The sequence below is a fragment of the Triturus cristatus genome, chromosome 11, assembly GCF_964204655.1.
Source record: "Triturus cristatus chromosome 11, aTriCri1.1, whole genome shotgun sequence".
NCBI lineage: Eukaryota > Metazoa > Chordata > Amphibia > Caudata > Salamandridae > Triturus > Triturus cristatus.
Window position 1 is genome coordinate 17,685,571 of NC_140594.1, and position 18,298 is coordinate 17,703,868.

Consider the following 18,298-nt stretch of genomic DNA (forward strand, 5'->3'; position numbering starts at 1 on the left):
GTGTGCAGCGGCATGCAACAGTGTGTGGCGTGCAGCAGTGTGTGGCGTGCATCAGTGTGTGGCATGTAGCAGTTTTGGCCTTTAAACAACATGTCCTCCCCATTTGTAGGGTTTCTGTGCTCTGTGTTAGGCAGGCTAACCATTCAAACATGCTCTGTAAAGCTTCAACATGATAAAAGCCCCGGCACCTCTTTGGTTACAAATTAAGCTCTAGGAAAGTGGCTGTAGCCAAGACACTATTGAATTTTAGTTTATATGCTCTGTGTTACGCAAACTAAATAAAGACATATACAGTGTAAAGCTGCTGCCTATTCAAAACACCGGCACTTCCTTTGTTACAAATTAAGCACTAGGAGGGTGGCTGTAGCTATGTGTTTGCAGCTACACACAAATAAAATAATAACGTAGCTCCACTTTAGGTCATATTTATGTTTGTGTCTATAGAAATATCAACTAATTTGTCCACAATCACAGGCTATTAAGCATATTCAGACATTAAAACCTGGTTTCAAAACTCGTAAGTTAGCAGTAGTGGCCTTTAAAGAACATCCCCTCCCCATTTTTCCGGTTTGTGTGCTCTGTGTTAGGCAGGCTAAACAAAACAACATGCTGTGTAAAGTTGCCACCTAATCAGAGCCCCGGCACCTCTTCTGTTACAAATTAAGCACTGGGAAAGTGGCTGTAGCCAAGCCACTATTAAATTTCAGTTGATGTCCTCTGTGTTACGCAAAATAAAAAAAAAGTATACAGTGTAAAGCTTCTGCCTCATTAAAACACCAGCACTTATTTGTTACAAATTAAGCACTAGGTGGGCGGCTGTAGCTACGTGTTTACAGCTACACACAACAAGTAACATGATACCTACAACAAGTTAGGACTATTGGCTTTGTCAATCGTTGTTAGTTGCATAAGATAAATTAGCAGTAACTGTGGCTTGTATATAATATTGAAAAAGCATCCACTTGAAGCCCTAGTGACACCACGACAATGTTACTGCGCCTGAGTTACAAAAAGAGGCACAAGAATCCAGAGCAGACATGGTGAGTAAGTTGGCTGAAGAGGTGGGGGGTGGCAAATGGTGTTCACGGGCGCTTTGATGTCCTCAGTGGCCGCGCGGCTCACTGAAAACATCAAAGCGCCCTCGAAATGTAAGTGATCGCAATCGCGATCACACTGTGTGACAGGCGAAAGTGAAAGACGAGTGCTTTCAGGCTGCCAAATAGTGCGCGCGCCTGGCACACATGCACAGTAGTTGGCGGCCTGAAAGCACTCGTTTGCACTTCCAAAAGTGCTTACTATAAGTCTCGCCAGAGCAGCGCTAAAGCGCTGTCTCAGGCGAGACCTAAAAACGTTTTCTACTCATTATTATACACATTTCGTTCTTGAAGCTCATTCTTTTAGTAGGTCTCTCCATCACGAAAAACTCCATCCTCTAACCGTGCTGCTCATGGCGGATGGGTGTTCTGTGCTACTAAGGAATGCGCCTGTTGGTCCAGGGAGCGCCCTTAGACCAACCAGAACCGTCGACCTAACGTCTTCGGCTTGCACTCCAAGGACTTGGCACCGCGACCCTACAGCTGAACCCGGATGGTGGTTCGAAAAACAAAAATCAAAATAGTTTCTCGGAGGGGAGCTAACCTTAAAAAAAAATAGCAAAGAAGGAACTTAATTTGTTATTTGTCCCGCGACTCTTGGTCGCAAATTATAACGCTCTTTGCCAGGCAATGTCTGTTCTCAGAAAAGTAGCTCAGGTTTAACAGTGTTCAAACGGTTCGATGGAGGCACAGCTTCTTGAAGAAGATTATCGCTTTCTGGCTCAGAGTTTGTTCCAATCAAACGGGCGTCGATGAAAGGCAGAAAACGAGGCACGGTCTCAGTCTCAGAATCAGGAAGTCCTTTTTGGACCCACCGGTCGTACGGCAGAGGCAAAGGGACCCTCTTACAATGTACGCCGTGAATCCAGTTCTTTTTACCGTGCACTCGTACCGCAGAACGGGTGGACAATAACACCAGATACGGTCCTATCCAGCGGGGCTGCTCGTTCTGGGTTCGCTGAAAATTCTTTACGAGCACCCACGCGCCAGGTTCAATGGTGTGCCCTGGATCTTCAGAAACCTGTGGCAAAGTATCATGAACCTGTTGATGCAGAACACGCAATTTAGCCGTCAATTCGTACAGGTAGTCAAGCAATACAGGGTGTTCTATCTCACTAAATTTTGTCGGCCGCGGCACTCCCCAAATATTTGCCGGGCGACCAAACACAACCTCATAAGGACTCAGACCCATTCGCGAATGCACAGTCATTCTTGTGGACAGAAGGTCTAACGGCAAAGCATCAGGCCATTGTAGACCAGAGCTCGCTTGAATTTTGGCCAATTTCAATTTTAACGTGGCATTGTAGCACTCAACTAGACCAGCGGACTGGGGATGATTGGCAGCGTGGAACTTCTGCCGGATTCCTAACCCATCACACACTCTCTTCATCACTTGACACACAAATTCGCTCCTATTGTCACTCCAGACCATTCTCGGCAACCCATACCTAGGGAAAAATTCCTTAAAAAGGGCTTTAGCTGTGGACAAGGCAGTATTGTCCTTCAAAGGGTAGGCTTCCACCCATCTAGAAAAAGAGCAAACAACCACTAAGACATACTTCAGATTGTTGCACCTCTCCATGTGGATGAAATCTAGCTGCAAAGCCTCAAACGGATACGTGGGAGGAGCAAAATGACCAGCTGGAGTTGGAGTTCCCTTACCAGGATTGTACATCAAACAGACCATACAGTTCTTGACCAAATTCTATGCACACTTAGGAATTCCAGCATTTTGCCATACTGGGGCCAACAACTTACAAATTCCTTTCACGCTGATATGGGCCATTCCATGTGCCATCGTAACCACTGGAAGTACATACGCATCAGGCAACAACCATCGCTGATGCTCTGACAACTCAACACAACAACCATTCGAGTCCAATTTACCCTTGCTTTCTCTCCATTCATTCAACTCTTTCTCTGTAGCTTCAGCTTGGATGGATTTCACACTCTCAATCGTATCTTCACACATACTTCTATCTAGAATCCATCTCGCCGGACCCGCAACGTACATTCAACTCATCACATCTCTCGCAGTCTCTTTCGCGACTTCATCTGCAAACGCATTACCACGACCAACATCATCCGTGATTTTCTTATGCGCACTGCATTTTACGATCGCAACTTGCAACGGCAGAGTAAGAGATTCAAGAAGTTCATTCACCAATTGACCATGTTGGATCTTGGTCCCATGCGAAGTCAGAAACCCACGTTCTCTCCACAATCGTCCAAAGCTAAGAGCAACACTGAACGCATACTGGCTGTCAGTGTACACAGTCACTCTTTTCCCTTTCGACAACACACACGCTCTTGTCAATGCAATCAACTCTGCTGCTTGGGCTGAATTACGTGGGATACGAGCAGCTTCAACAATCGTATGCAAAGTCGTAACCGCATATGCCGCAGTCGTATCACCATTCGGAAGCTTGAAGCACGAACCATCAACCTATAAAGTACCATCACATTCCGCAAGAGGAGTTTCTCTAAGGTCTATCCTCCCTTTCGTTTCTTCCTCAGTCCTAAGAAAACAATCATGCTGTTCGGTATCATCTGTCTCAGTTCAGATCGGCAACAACGTGGCTGGATTCAACGTGTTGCATCTCTTTATGTGTACATGACTTGCTAACAAGGTCAATTCGTAACCTGACAACCGAGCACTAGTTAAGTGCTGTGTCTTGGTACGGTTCAACAAGGTATCCACTGCATGTGGAACCATCCCGATCAGTGTATTGTCCATCACCAAACCAGCAGACTGTCGGATTGAAACAGCCGCTGCCGCTGTAGCTCTCAATCAACTCGGCAACGCTCTAGCTACCGGATCCAAAGTCGACGAAAAATAAGCACATGGACGTTGCTTATCGCCAAACTGTTGAGTCAAAACTGACAATGCACATCCCTCTCTCTCGTGGACATACAATGTGAAGGGTTTACTGTAATCGGGAGTACCCAACACAGGAGCCGAACACAGCGCATCACGCAATTCTGAAAAACTCTTTTGACATTCGTCAGTCCAAGGAATAGGATTCGGAGTATCCTTAACAGTAAGAGCTATCAAAGGTTTTGCAAGCAACGAAAAATTGCAATCCACTGTCTACAGTACGATGTAATACCTAGAAACGCACGCACTTCTCTCTGTGTCGTAGGCACACTCATTTTCGCAATCGCTTGAATTCTTTCTGGGGTCAATCTTCTTCCCTCCTTCGATAAGAGGTGACCTAAGTAGGTAACTTCTTGTCGGCAATATTGCAACTTTGAAAGAGAAACCTTATGATGGAAATCAGACAAGTGACGTAACAACGACAGAGTAGCCTCTCTACAAGTCTCTTCATTGTCAGCATCAACATACTGAATAAGGGCAGCGTCATCAGGTAAAACCAACAAATCAAGTTGCGTCTTCAAGGCTTGACTATAGATCGATGGACTCTCACAATAGCCTTGAGGAGCGCGTTTAAAACTGAAACTTCGGCCTCCTAAAGAGAAGCCAAAAATATCTCTACTCTCCACGGCAATTGGGATGCTGAAGAAAGCATTCTTCAGATCAATCACCGAAAACCACGTGGCTGTGGCCGGAATCAAAGTCAGTAAAGCGGTGATATCAGGCACAACAGGGAATTGTGGAACAACGATCTTATTCACCTCGCGAAGATCGATCACAAACCTATATACAGGAGGTTGTGAAGAATCGGTTCTTTTCAGAACAGGCAACACCGGACTATTGCACACATTACCTCTCGTTTCCTCAATCACACCTTTCTCAATCACATCAGAGATGATCGCCAAGAGTGCTCTTTCACCATCACTTGAGATACGATACTGTGGAATGCGTGGCAATCTAGCATTCACCTTTAATGTCACAACATATGGCGGAATCTCCAAAAGACCCACATCATTAGGACCAGTAGCCCAAAGAGAATCAGGAAGAGAAGACAATTCAGCTGGAAGTTGGTCTTCACCCAAATACATCGGAGAGATCACTCTCTTTCCCAATGTAAGCTGTTCTCCTGAAGGAGAACAATAAAGCGTCGCATACAATCTCTTCAACAAGTCCAATCCCAACAAGTTCTCACCACAACCTGTCGTCAGAATGAGGGGTGCTTCGAATTCACAAGGTCCGACAGAAAGAGACAAAGGACTAGAAATCGGATTTTTAACCGGGGTGCCAGAAAAACCTACTGAAACATTCGTTGAGCCAGACAAAGGTGCGCCAGGGAGTTTAGAGTGCATGATAGAACTCTTCGCAGCACCAGTATCCAACAGAAAAGGCTCTGACACACCTGATGTAATCACTTCAACATAAGGTCCACTCTGATCTACTGGAACTGAAACAACTCCCTCTCTTTGTCTGTGGCTGTCCTAGCAATCATTACCTTCCATATTCTCACCTTCAACGTAATAGTCATCCGCATAGTATTGAGCCGTCCTACCAGATGCACCATTCTGTTGATCAAAACAATTCATCGGATTCTGCGGAGGCAAGGAACGCGCAATCTGAGACATACCACGTCCTCGACCTCGCGGAGCTTGTTGAACACCTCGACCTCTCATACCAGAGACACCATTCGTGCGCTGTAATAAAGTCGGGCAACTATTCTTGAAGTAACCCTCTTCTTTGCAATACGCACACTGATTAGGGCCTACAGAAAAACGCTGTTGAGAAGACTCAAACCTTTGCGAGTTTCTCTGATATTGTTGGGGTTGCTGATAATCACGCTGGGTGTTGCGAGTCGGGTATGCTTGCTGCAAAAGAACCTTAGTCTTCAGTTCTTTAGTCTTTTTATCCGCTTTCTCTATCTCATCCTTATTTCTATTCTCATAGTACTGGGCAGTAGCCAATATCTGTGCTGACGAAGAAACAGCCCAGGCACTTTCAGAATCCTTCAACCTATTGCACAACTCGGGAAGCAAATTATGCACAAACTTGTCAACGAACAACCTTTGACCACCTTCTGTACTCATGTCTTGACCACTGTGGTCTGCAAATGTCTCTTCAAATCGAGTGAAAAAGTCGTACACAGTCTCGTCTTTCTTCTGCTTGCATGCAGACAACTTGTCCCAATTGACACGCATAGTAGGCATCAAAGTCTTCATATAATCAATAATTCTACCAGGGAGATCAGCAATCACATTCTCGGGTTTAGCACCACCTATTTCTCTTTCATCTGCAGTTCTAAGGTTATTCCATGTATCACCTAATTCCTGCGCATGATCCGTATGACGAATCTTACTCCATATAGGCTTTGGAACAACATTCCCAAATAACATATCTATATCAGCCAGATTCATAATACATGAACCCGCAGTTTGAGATAGCTCCTTATAAAACCCCGCAGGATTTTTACGTGGATCAGGCAGAGTCTGCTTTAGAGCTAGGACTTTGACACGCTTCCATGGAACATGTACCCAAACGCGCTGGAAATGTGCCAGAACAGGTGGATTAGCATTCGCATCACCAGGTCTCCAAACGGGAGGAACCTCACGCATCGGGTATTGACGTGCCTTTCTCCTAACTGAAGAATCAGGCTGAAACAATGACCTAGAAGGAAACTTACTCCTAAACGACAACAATGTCGCGACTGCTCTTTCAACATCAAGACCCACTATAGTTCCTTTCGCAAACTCGGACAGCACACGAAACAACTCATGCGGAGTCTGCCCTACCTCGCTATCTTCCCACTGTTCACGAAGGAAAGAACACATCATATCAAATACGTATCTCTGTTTCGGTGCTTCCCATTGATGGAAAACATCCATAACACCCTCAAGATCATAGTGCGAAGGAAAGGTAACCCATTTACGCGCCAAGTGATCTAACACTGTCCGTTCATCAGGACCAGGCAATTGACTACGCAATTGCTTACGCTCTACAACAGGAGACATACCCAATGAACCCATTAGAGGAGAAAAAAGACTAGCAACCGCATCAGTCATCCTCTGTCGAGCAGAAGGAGAAGGTGACAAAAGAACAGGAGACAAAGCAGAATGAAAAGGAACCGAAGTGGGAACAGTGACAGAGGGAACAGACAACACAGGTACAGAAGTAGCAGACGAAGGAGGTAGCAAAGACGGCGGCCCTTGAGAAGGCTGCGCCGAGGCAGTAGTAGCCAGTAGAGGGAGAGCTGGCTATTGAGGAACCACTGCAGGTAAAACAACCTGGGGTTGCACAACTACAAGTGGCGGAGGTGCGGTAGCACTTTGAGCATAAGGGGGTGGCGAACTTAATAGATGCGACATTAAAGGATCTTTCGCAAGATCTTTCTTTTCTTCTTGCTGTTGAGGCGGCAAAGCTGGATAACATTTGTCTACCACTAATTGACGTTGCCTAAACATCTGTTCGCTTTCTTGCTCTTCCTCATTATCCTTAAACTGTATAGCAGCCTGCATCATTGACATACCTCGTGCACGCTTATTTCGTTTCGCTAACTTAATTTCCTTTTGTTTGGCTTCCTTTCGCCAAAGGCGGAAAGAGTCAAACATTGCCGGCCGGGCTTTCTTTTTGAAGAGTCTGACTTCCAAATTATCTAAAATTTCCGTGTCGTAACTACCATATTGGGGCCACTTTAGGACACCATCCTTCCTAGTATACCTAATCCATACATCATTATACGTGATGGGGCCCACGCCGTGTTTTAAATAGAGCTCATAGGTCGGAGTTCCAATCGGAGGCACCGGACACGAGTCCTCCAATCGGGAATCCCTATTACAGCCATAACAAAATATCTTTCCAAGTCTGCTAAGACCAGGCATCTTCGCTCACTAGTCTACCTTCAAACTTCAAGGGAATATCAAAACGATAGCCTCGTGAATACACGAGTCCCTCGGCTTTGGGGCCTGCAGGTACCAAATCAAAGCGATCCCGAAGGATACCAAAACAAACTAAGGACTGGGAGACGCTCCACTCATACTTAACTGAAATATCGATGACGTCGCCAGAAGACCCGTCTATCGTCTCGCTTTACAAGTCATCAAAAGGGCTCCAAGACAGGGCGACAGTCAGGGCAGCAGTCCTTCGTAGCCGTCGGAATGCGGGGAACTTCGCAGCAAAGACTTTCGGACCACAACGACATACAGGGGTCGATGAAGTGGTAGGCCTCCCTCCAGAATTTTCACACGAAGCTCCTCATGATCTTCAGGCTTGGACCAGTACCGCTGAAGTCGCCCAACATTGGGCGCCAACTGAAGAACCGGGATTTAAACCCAGCGGCGCAGGGGACACGCCCGAAGTCTTCGGGTTCACCTGTCTTAGAGTACAGAGACACGGGATTCTTCTGTTGACATCAAAGATCAATTTTATTAGCTGCAGCCAGTAACAGAGGTCCTAGAAGTACAACACCGTGTATGTTCTCAAGAGACTGCTCAACATAATAGAGCGGAGCATCGTCTTTTATGCCAAAAACCACGTTCCTGGCTAGCATAAATTACTCACAAATTTGACCAATCAGAGGATGATATTTACAGAGGCATCACATAACGACAAACCCACTTTCAGTTATCCAACCCATCGCCAATGACAAGGCAAAAATCCAGCATTCTTGTTCGAACAGGCCGGACGGGCCCACCATAAAAGACCTCAACCCAAATCAATAATTAGGCCATAAGGCCATAAAAGTAAGGAGCAGAAACAGATGAGGAGAAAGCTAGAGGGGTGTGTGCGTGTGCCATAAAATCAATAATGTCCTGCTCTTTGATCTCTATCTGACCAGCTGCTTAACAAGGTACTGGCTCAACAAGTTTAGCCTCGGGCAACGGGGTCAGTTGACTCAGGTCAAACTGAAGTCAACACGAGCTCAAACTAAGGTGTATGCGTCCCTAGAGGCTCGCTTGGCCACAGTCATCCTGTAGTCATTAGCCTATGTGAGGGCAACCACAAAATGGCGGTTATGCACAAAATGGAACCCACGGGTGCAGACTAGATCGTTAAATACACAGTGAATCCATCGGTGTAGCATGACGGAAACGCTTACGCATACCGCACTTGTCAGTCGCGGTTCGCTGATACCAAAATCATCACGATACGACAACCTTCATTGAATGGGTTCAGAATTCACGGAACCACATGTCTCGTACACCGAGCTCTGCAGTCATGCTCCATGCACGCTGAGGTCATTAGTCATGTTCCATGCCCCCGGAGGTCTGTAGTCGTGTCTTGCATACCCTGAGATATACATTCTTGTCACATGTACCCTGAGGTCTGCATACACATCTCATGTACCCTGGGGTCTACATACATGTCTCATGTACCCTGTGGTCTGCAGTCATGCCTCATGTACTCCTCACTGGGTATTCATTCATGTCCAATGTACCCTGATGTGTGCATTCTTTTCACATCTTCCCCGAGGTATGTGCAGTCATTATACCATGCACCTGACGTCTATTGTCACGTCTCATGTACCCTGAGGTCTGCAGTCATGTTCCATGCACCTCGACCTCTGTAGTCATGTCTAATGTATCGAGGACGTTTCCGGGATTTATTTGTGTTTGTAACAAAAGTCTTGGAATTTGAAATTATTTCTATTCCAATAAATATGTGAAGCTGAGTCTTCAGTGACCTAAACTGGGGGCAGACCCTCCAAATGAGGTCAATAGAGAAAGATGAGATAGTCACTTTAGTGGTTCATGTATGCACAGTGGTGTGGTGAACGCATGTAGTGTCATCCTTGCAGCGTCGCAACAACTTACCTCTCAGTCTGTCAAACTTACAACGAGAGTCCTTTGAAAGGACTGATATCTGCCAGATGTCCACCCGGACAGCTGGTATATCTGGGAGATATGTGGCATATAAGGTAGATATGTGGTACATCTGGCAGATAATGTGGTGTATAAGGTAGATGTCTAGTGATATCTATCCGGGGTAAATGTAGGAGTGGTTGAGTGATTGGAAGAATCCAAGCACTTTCAGTTATCAGCCAGACTGACTGACTTTGCCAAGGCTTGTTTAAGAAAAAGAAAGGCCTATTGGCTTTGCCATTCTTTGACTATCAATCAAATTCTTCCTTGTGAATCTGTGTTGACGTTAGGTAAAAGCATTTGCAATTAAAACCCCTTTTTCTGTTCCTCTACCATGTAAATGAATGAATGATTTAACGAATGAATGAACAACACTCCTTTCACAGATCACACAATAGATGTGCTGTGGAAATGTAATATAGGAATCAGTAACTTGTTGTAATCTTGGGGTTCACACCCCAGCAGTGCTCTGAGCGGTCCACAGGAGTCTGAGGACTCATGTTCGTCTGGTAGGTAAGTTGTTCGACCTTCCTTGTACCACGGCAGGGTTTTCCCTAATAAAAGGAGCCATGGACTGAATGATGGCACGATAGGTCTCAGAGCCCAAGCAGACGTCATCAACAAAGGGACATGACGACCACCAGTTGGCCATTGATCACCATGTAAGATTGAATAAGAGGATGCTCAATGTCACTTACCCCCCCACCCCCCTCCCCGAGCCCCTCCCCTCCTCATCCCTCCTTCCTCCCCCACCTACCCCCTGTAATGAGTAATCTGCTCTAACCTGTCCATATGTAATATGTAAAGAATTACAACACAAAGAACATGCTGCTCTAATTTATTTTCCCCGATGGTCCCTTTAAGTGGATTTTGAGAAGTGCTTCAGAGTGGTCACATCAGAGGGAACTTACTCTTTATGTCATTTCAGCCTTTACCTTAACTTCTCCTGGTCTGCACCAGCTTCACCGCAGGCAGGAAAATAACAAAGCGCCTCTTCTCTTCTGGTGGCTTCACCTGCGGAAGATGTTCTTTCTCTTGCTGTCTTTGTAGCATAAAAGGCCTCCGTGGCTATTTTGGGCGACTTTCAATTCTGTGCCCAGCATGTTGCAAAATCACTTCAATATTTTCCTTTCAGAGGAGAGATATTAGGGGAGAGAGGAGGCCATTCAATGTGTCTGGGCTCCTCACTTAAAAGTGCTAATGTGACTGAAAAACAGAACTAGAAAATGGTGGTAAGTATGAAATTGGAATCTTCCGCCCTGGGCTACCTCCCACATATTATTATTATTTTATTATATTTATTTATTTATTTGTTTGAAGAGTTTTATGCAGCGCCAACACGACCCTCGCGGGTTTCAGAGCACTTTACAAACATTTGAAGAGCACAGACATATAAAACCAATCTTATTATTGTCGAGAAACAGTACAGGATATGACAGTGTTGGACTTTGCCCTTTTCCCGGAATTTTTTCGCTTTGATGGGAAACTCCATGTTAAATAAATGCAAATATTGAAATCTGTGCGATGGTGTACGCAGACTGAGGCTCCCTATTTTAAAACATGTAACTTTTAAAATGGATGCCATAGCTGTGTGGTTGTGCCGTCTGACTGAGCTGGGTTAACAGTCTAGTGGTTATTTCCCAGCAACCCCAGCTTTTGGAGGGAAGCCTGGCACCCAGGGTGCTCTACCCCTCCCCCTAGGCCAGTTAGAATCAGCTTCCCCAGATGCTTCTAGAAGCTTCTGGCACTGTCTGGTAGGTGGGGTGAGGGGCGTATAAAGGGCGGAGCTGGGCTGCCATGTGCTCAGTCAGAGGGTGGACCTGAGAGAGAGGGGACATGCTGCCAGGGGTTACCGCCACATGGGCCTGTGTGCTGGGCCCTGAGCTTACCTACACCCCTCTACTGTCCACAGGGCGAGGGAAAACTATAGTTGGGGCGAGGCTATCCTGGAGGAACCTACGCAGGAGTTTTAGGCGGTAGGGCCTAGTCAGGGACCTATGCCGTGGGAAGTGACAGGGCTTAGGCGCTGCCTTTCAAGTTGAGTGAGGGATCCTGAACTAACCCACTAATCTGGCCCGGCAGGAGGAGAACCCAGGGACGACCTGCAGAGACTAATTAGTCCGCCTTCAGCCACAAACTCAACTCCCCCCCTCAAGAAACCCTCAACCAAGGGGGCAGGAACCAACAAGCGCCTCGTGGGACCCTGACTGCATGCCCTGCGCAAGGTGAGCGCTATATCTGGGGGGCGCTATGCTGGAGTGACTTCATCCTGCCTGCTAACAAGCGCTTGGCAGAGGCGGCGCTAGGTCCTGATCGCCCAGGAGAAGAGGAGCACTGCCTTTTGCCCCTAAAGCTGGTGGGACCGCCTAGCGCCTGTAAAGCGCTATACATCATGACCCAAAGGAGGTGAGGAGCGTGTGGCCAGGGAGAGCTGGGTACTTAAAGATATAGCGGGAGCCTACCTCGCGTGCCAGCCTAATTAGGAGCCCAGCGGGTGCCCACCCTGTGTGTGTGCCGCAACGTGGTGTTTTATTCATACCAGCGGGAGCCCACCCCGTGGTTTGTATGCTAATTCCACGGGAGCCTACCCCGTATTGGCGCTTTATTTGAAAACGGGAGCCTACCCCGTATTGCCCCCGCAAGGAGAAGATTGTCCAAAATCAACGCCGCGGCCCGAGCTGTTGAGCGCGCCGGGAAGCGGGTGCCCACCCCACTGGGGATCGCGAGTTGGAGGAGGCGCTGGGCCTGGGCCGCGTGAGCGCGCGTTGCCCAGCAACCGGGGTGCTGGCCGCGTCATTGGCCACGCCCCCTCGAAGCCAGGAAGAGGTCCGGAACTCGACGGAGACGTCGCTCCGTGGTGGGGGCCCCCCGGAGGTGGAGGAGAGCCCTGAGAGCCGCTGGTGGAGGACAAGGCTGCTGGAGTCCAGGCGGGGCTCCCACAGGACGGGGAGCTCCATGTGCTGACGCATCGCGCAGGAGAAGGTGGGGGCTCCCCTTGAGAAGAGGAGAGCCCCGACTGCTGCCTCAAAGTCCCGGGTCCCAGGAGGGGGCCCGGGTGAAGCCGGAAGAGGTGCGGTGCATGTCGGGGCTCCCCAGGAGCTGGGGTAGAGCCCTGCGCGTGTGCCCCTCAGGAGAGCCTGGGCCTGGCGGGAGCCCACCCCGCCTGCGTGTGGCTGCGCCTGCAGCCAGAGAGATCTAAAGCCTGCTGCCGGGAGGCCGCCGAGATGCCTGTAGCCCCGAGAGCCCGGTGAGTGGGGCTTTGGGGGAACCAGTGACATGGAAGGGGCAACGGGGCACATTATCGGTGCCCGCCCCCGGTGATCCTTCCAAAGGTAACAAAGTGGTTGTGTGGGCTTCCCAGCTGCCCCGCTTAGGAGAGGGCAGCTGCAACGTTTTGGGGACCTTGTGGTGCGCCCTTGGAGGGTGTCCCGGAGTGGGGCCGCAGGGTCCCTTCCTTATTGCCACCTTGGACAGGATCGAGTGATTTTTAAACCCCAGTGAGGGCTCACAAAGGTTCAAGAGGGCCTCCCCCGTGACCAGCAACTTGCGGGCCTCATTTTGGACTGCTACCACGTTGGGAACATTTATGAGGAGACTCCTGCTCATGTGGTTGTGCCCCTTCCAGGGATGTTCATGTCCGGATGGGGGTGTGCATAATGTGTGGGAACACTAGGGATATGGTTTTCATGCCCTAAGCCACTGCGTTTATAGGCCATGTGGATGCATTTGCTGAATTGTGCGTTAGGCCCCTGTTGATGCCTAGCGCCTAGGTGTATGCCTTCTATGTCTATCCCCCAGGAGAGGGGCAGGACATATTTTGTTATACCTACTGCATAGGCTGTGTAATGCCCTAGGCTAATGGGAACGTTTAACCCCTAAGGCAACAGCTTTGGTGTTCTGCCTCGTGAGCTCTGCCTAATTTTTATGTCCACCGGTTCAAGGCTCGAGAGTAATGCCTTATGCATCTGCTAATACCTAATGTGATGTGGCCGGGCGTTTTACCCTAATGAAGAATGCTTCATGCCTGCTATGTTTTTGTCTACAGGTGGATGCCTAATGTTTTCCCCTTACAGCTTTCAGGCCTCGGGGTGTTCATGCCGCTTACACTTATGGTGATGTCATGATGTTCTATTACAGGTGTTCCGGACTATCGCCTAATGTTATGCCCTGATGTATTTTATTGCAGGATTGAGACCAATGGACTGCACCTTTATTCCTCACGTAAATTCATTCTACCTGTATGTTGCCAGGTTTGCCGGCAGGGGCCCGATTGGCCCTGCCATGTAAATAATTCCCCCCTGTAACTTTTGACCGAGCGCCAGTTGGCGCAGTATAGAGATTGCTAATAATACCTTGTGTTTTGACAATACAAAAGTTATTCTTACACAAACTTGTGTAGCGTCTCTTTTTGGAGTGTGCCTTGTGTGTCGTCTGTATGTACTGCGTGGATGCTTTACACATTTCCTCCAGAGTTTGGCCCACCCGCTCTGCACCACGCTACCCGTTTCCAACAGACAGCTCACCCGATGAGGGCGGTCCCACCTCGGTGCTAACACAGATAGGTAAAAGCAATGGTATAGCACGTGACCAGTGGTCAAGAGAGAAGCTAACGAGGCCTGATATTCTCGGAGGAGGAGACGCTCGGACCTAAGGCAGAATTCTGTTCATAAATAGCATTTTCACTTCTTTCCTAAAGCATGCTGTAGAGGGATTCAGTCTAGTTTCAGGGGGAGAGATAGTTCCAAATTCTGGGGGCGATGCCTGAGAAGGCTCTATTGTAGGTTTTCTGTTTAAATAATGTCTGTGGTTTCGGCAGTCAGGTGCTGGCGTTCCTAGTGGATCTGGAGCCTCCAGAAGGTTCAAGCTTCTGAGCGAGGTCACTTGGGGTACTGAAGCGTAGGGCTTTGTGGGTTATGCAGGTGATTTGCAGCGGAATCCTTGCTTTGCCAATTGAGGGATTTCAAGTCAGGAGCAATGTGGTGATGTGGTGATGTGATGTGGTTGTTTCTTTTTGATCCCCTGATGAGCCTTGCTGCAGAGTTAAAGGAGCCATTGTAGATTTGGGCAAACCACCTAGGGCAGCCCTACCACATCCAAACCTGAACATCACCAGGGCTTGGACGGCCATGTGAGGTCCTGGGACGGGATGCGGGTGGGGGTTTCAGTTTTCTTAAAATGTTCATTTTGAGGTTTGCTCCTTTGGTGGCAGCACTAATGTTAAGGTTCTTGTTGAGAGTAATTCCCAGTGATCTCACTGAATCAATCAATGACTTGAGACAGGCAGTTAAAGGCTGTTAATTGCTTCATCCATTCGTTAATGATATGTGACTGTTTAGATAGGGCGATTAGGAGGAATTCCACTTTGAGAGTGTTTAGTTTGAGGTGGTTGCATGTCAGTAAATGTTGGGTTTTTTTGTTGGGTTACATTGAGGGATTTGATGTCTTCATGGGAGGAGACTTTCAGGTTTAATTGGGTGTCGTCGGCATACATGTGATAGAGGATGTTGGATAAACTCAGAATTACTGTTAGCGGCTTCATGAATAGGCTAAAGACAGTTAGTAAGATAGAAGAACCCTGTGGGACCCTAAGGTGACCGGGCAGAGACTGATTGACCTTGACTTTTTGCGATCTGTTTTGGGGAAACGAGGTGAACCCGTTTAGGACGGTTCCTGAGAGTCCCATCCTATGTTCCAAAAGATGTAGACGGGAGTCATGCTTAACCGTATCGAATGCTGAGGATAGGTCAAGGAAGATAAGGAGGCATGACTTGTTTTGATCGAACATTCTTAGCACATCATCCACAATCTGTGTAGGGACCGTTTTGGTGCTCTGCCCCGGGCGGAAGACACATTGGAATTGGTCCAGAAAATGGAATTATTCAATGTGGTTGCAGAGTTGGGAGTGTACACATTTTTCAAGGAGCTTCGTCAGTCTTGGAATATTGGAGAGAGGGCGGAAGTTGTTAAGGTCAATGTGATCTTCTGTAGGTTTTTTTAGGATAGGGGTGACCTGACCCACCTTTTGGCAATCAGGGATACTGCCTTCAATTAGAGAGGCATTTACAATCCTGGTCCAAGGTGGGAGTATAGACAGCTTGATCTCACTGAAGAAGTTGGGAGGTAGCTGGTCGTAGGTGGTTTGAGGATTTCAGATGTGCTAGAATCTTGAGAATGCAGTTTTCAACAAAGGTATTGAACAAGTTCCATGAAGAGTTGATTTTGAGGATGTGCCCTGGTGGACGTGAATGTACCGCAATCAGGGCAGGGGCAAGGCTGGCGTGAGGAGAGAGAGGACGATGCTCTGCAAATCAGTTCTCATACTTTTTGTCTTCTCAATGAAGAAAGAGGCAAATTCTTGGCAATTTGGGAGAGGTCTGGATCCAGCTGGAGAAGAGTTGGGTTGACCATTTGATTGAAGTTTAATTAGTTTGAATAGTTATTTGGTCAGTTTCTAGTTTGATCTAGTTGGTACCCGAAGAAGTTTACTTTCAATTCTCTAATGCTTTTGTTATATGAATTCCACAGAGATCTCAAATGCTTGAGGTGTTCCAGGGAAGATGAGGCTCTCCATCTTCGTTCCCCAAGTGCAGGTTACATCTTCCGGTGTTAGGGCTACCATTATACCATGGTTTAGAGTCTTTGGTGTCCAATCTCTTTAGTTGCAAGAGTGTGATCAAGTCTAGGGGGCCGATTCACAGAACTAATCTGAGATAAAATCCTAAACTTACTACTTTTGGTATTCACAGACGGCATTTAGTAGTAGTAAAGTTAGGACTCCTAACTTTACTACTCCTAAACTGAGACAAAATCCTAACTTTATGACTTTTGGTATTCACAGAAGGCATTTAGTAGTAGTAAAGTTAGGAGTGCTAACTTTACTACTACTAAATGCCTTCTGTGAATACCAAAAGTAGTAAGTTTAGTATTTTATCTCAGATTAGTTCTGTGAATCGGCCCCTTGAATGTTATTAATTGAGCTGGTGTAGTGGTTTCTAAGATCTTGGGGCCCGATTCACAGAACTAACTTAAGACAAAATCCTATTTTGGTATTCACAGAAGTTAGGATTTTATCTTAAGTTTGTCTTAAGACAAACTTAAGACAGACTTAAGACAGTCTTAAGACAGTCTTAAGACAGTCTTAAGACAGACTTAAGATACACTTAAGACAGACTTAAGACAGACTTAAGACACACTTAGGTTAGGATTTTGTCTTAAGTTTGTCTTAAGTCTGTCATAAGTCTGTCTTAAGTCTGTCTTAAGTCTGTCTTAAGTTTGTCTTAAGTCTGTCTTAAGTCTGTCTTAAGTTTGTCTTAAGTCTGTCTTAAGTTTGTCTTAAGACAAACTTAAGACAAAATCCTAACTTCTGTTAATACCAAAAGTAGTAAGTTTAGGATTTTGTCTTAAGTTAGTTCTGTGAATCGGCCCCTTGGACATCTGACATGTTTCCAGGAGGCAGTAGCATTTTATTACTTAGGGATGTCATTCCATTAAGGTTAATATTTCGCACGGTCCTTTTCCATATCTTGGCTTTTGTTACTTGAGCAGATTTAGTTCTCACAGATTCCGAAATTAGTAATGTGATGCGGTGTCCACCAGTCACAGGGGAGAATAGATTTAAGTTGAATAGAGTGAGCTTTCGCGATGATAAGTTCTAAGGTTGCTCCCTTGTTGTCTGTGGGGTTGTCACGGATTTATATCAGGTTCAGATCATCAAGAAAGATTTTAGGGCTATTAACTACAGGGTCATTCAGGTCATTCCAGTGGAGGTTTAAATCTCCAAGGAAGATTTGGGTACAGTGTTGGCCTGAGTTAGTTGCAATGATTTTCATGATTTGTTCGGTGAATGCAAGGTTGTCTCCTGCAGGTGATAGATCACGTGTTATTTGCATGGTGGTCTGTTGCTGCCTGCAATCTCGATGCATAGGTGTTCGCATGTGAATACAACAGAGGATTGTGATTGTTTGACCCTAAGGCTGTTACGATGAATGCAGACAGTGCCTCCACCTGGTCCACTGGGTCTGTCCGACCTGGTGAAGTCGTAACTGGGAGGGACTAGTATGTCATGGACGGGTGCAGAGGAAGCATTTAGCCATGTTTCCGTCAAGATAAGGAGGTCGAGGTCAAGTGCAAGGATAAGATCAGCAATGTCCACCACATGTCTTGTAGCAGTTCTGCATTTGAGTAGCATGCGATTCAGATGAGTTTTGATGCTTGCTGGGGAAGTCTGAGTTAGGGTAAGACGTTTAAGGTTGTGTTTATTTATTGCTCTGTGGTTTGGCTTTGATTCTCTGTGTTGGTTGGCAATAATGGAATGGATTTGATGCTGATTGTCTTTGCTAACATTGTGTGAAGAGTTATTTGATAGGAGAAGGGAATTTATGTCTTCGTCAGATCCATTGGTCTACCAGGTCGAGTGGATGCATTGGGGTGGGATACGGTTCTCCATCTCAAATACAGAGACTTCAAAGAAGGAGAGATCA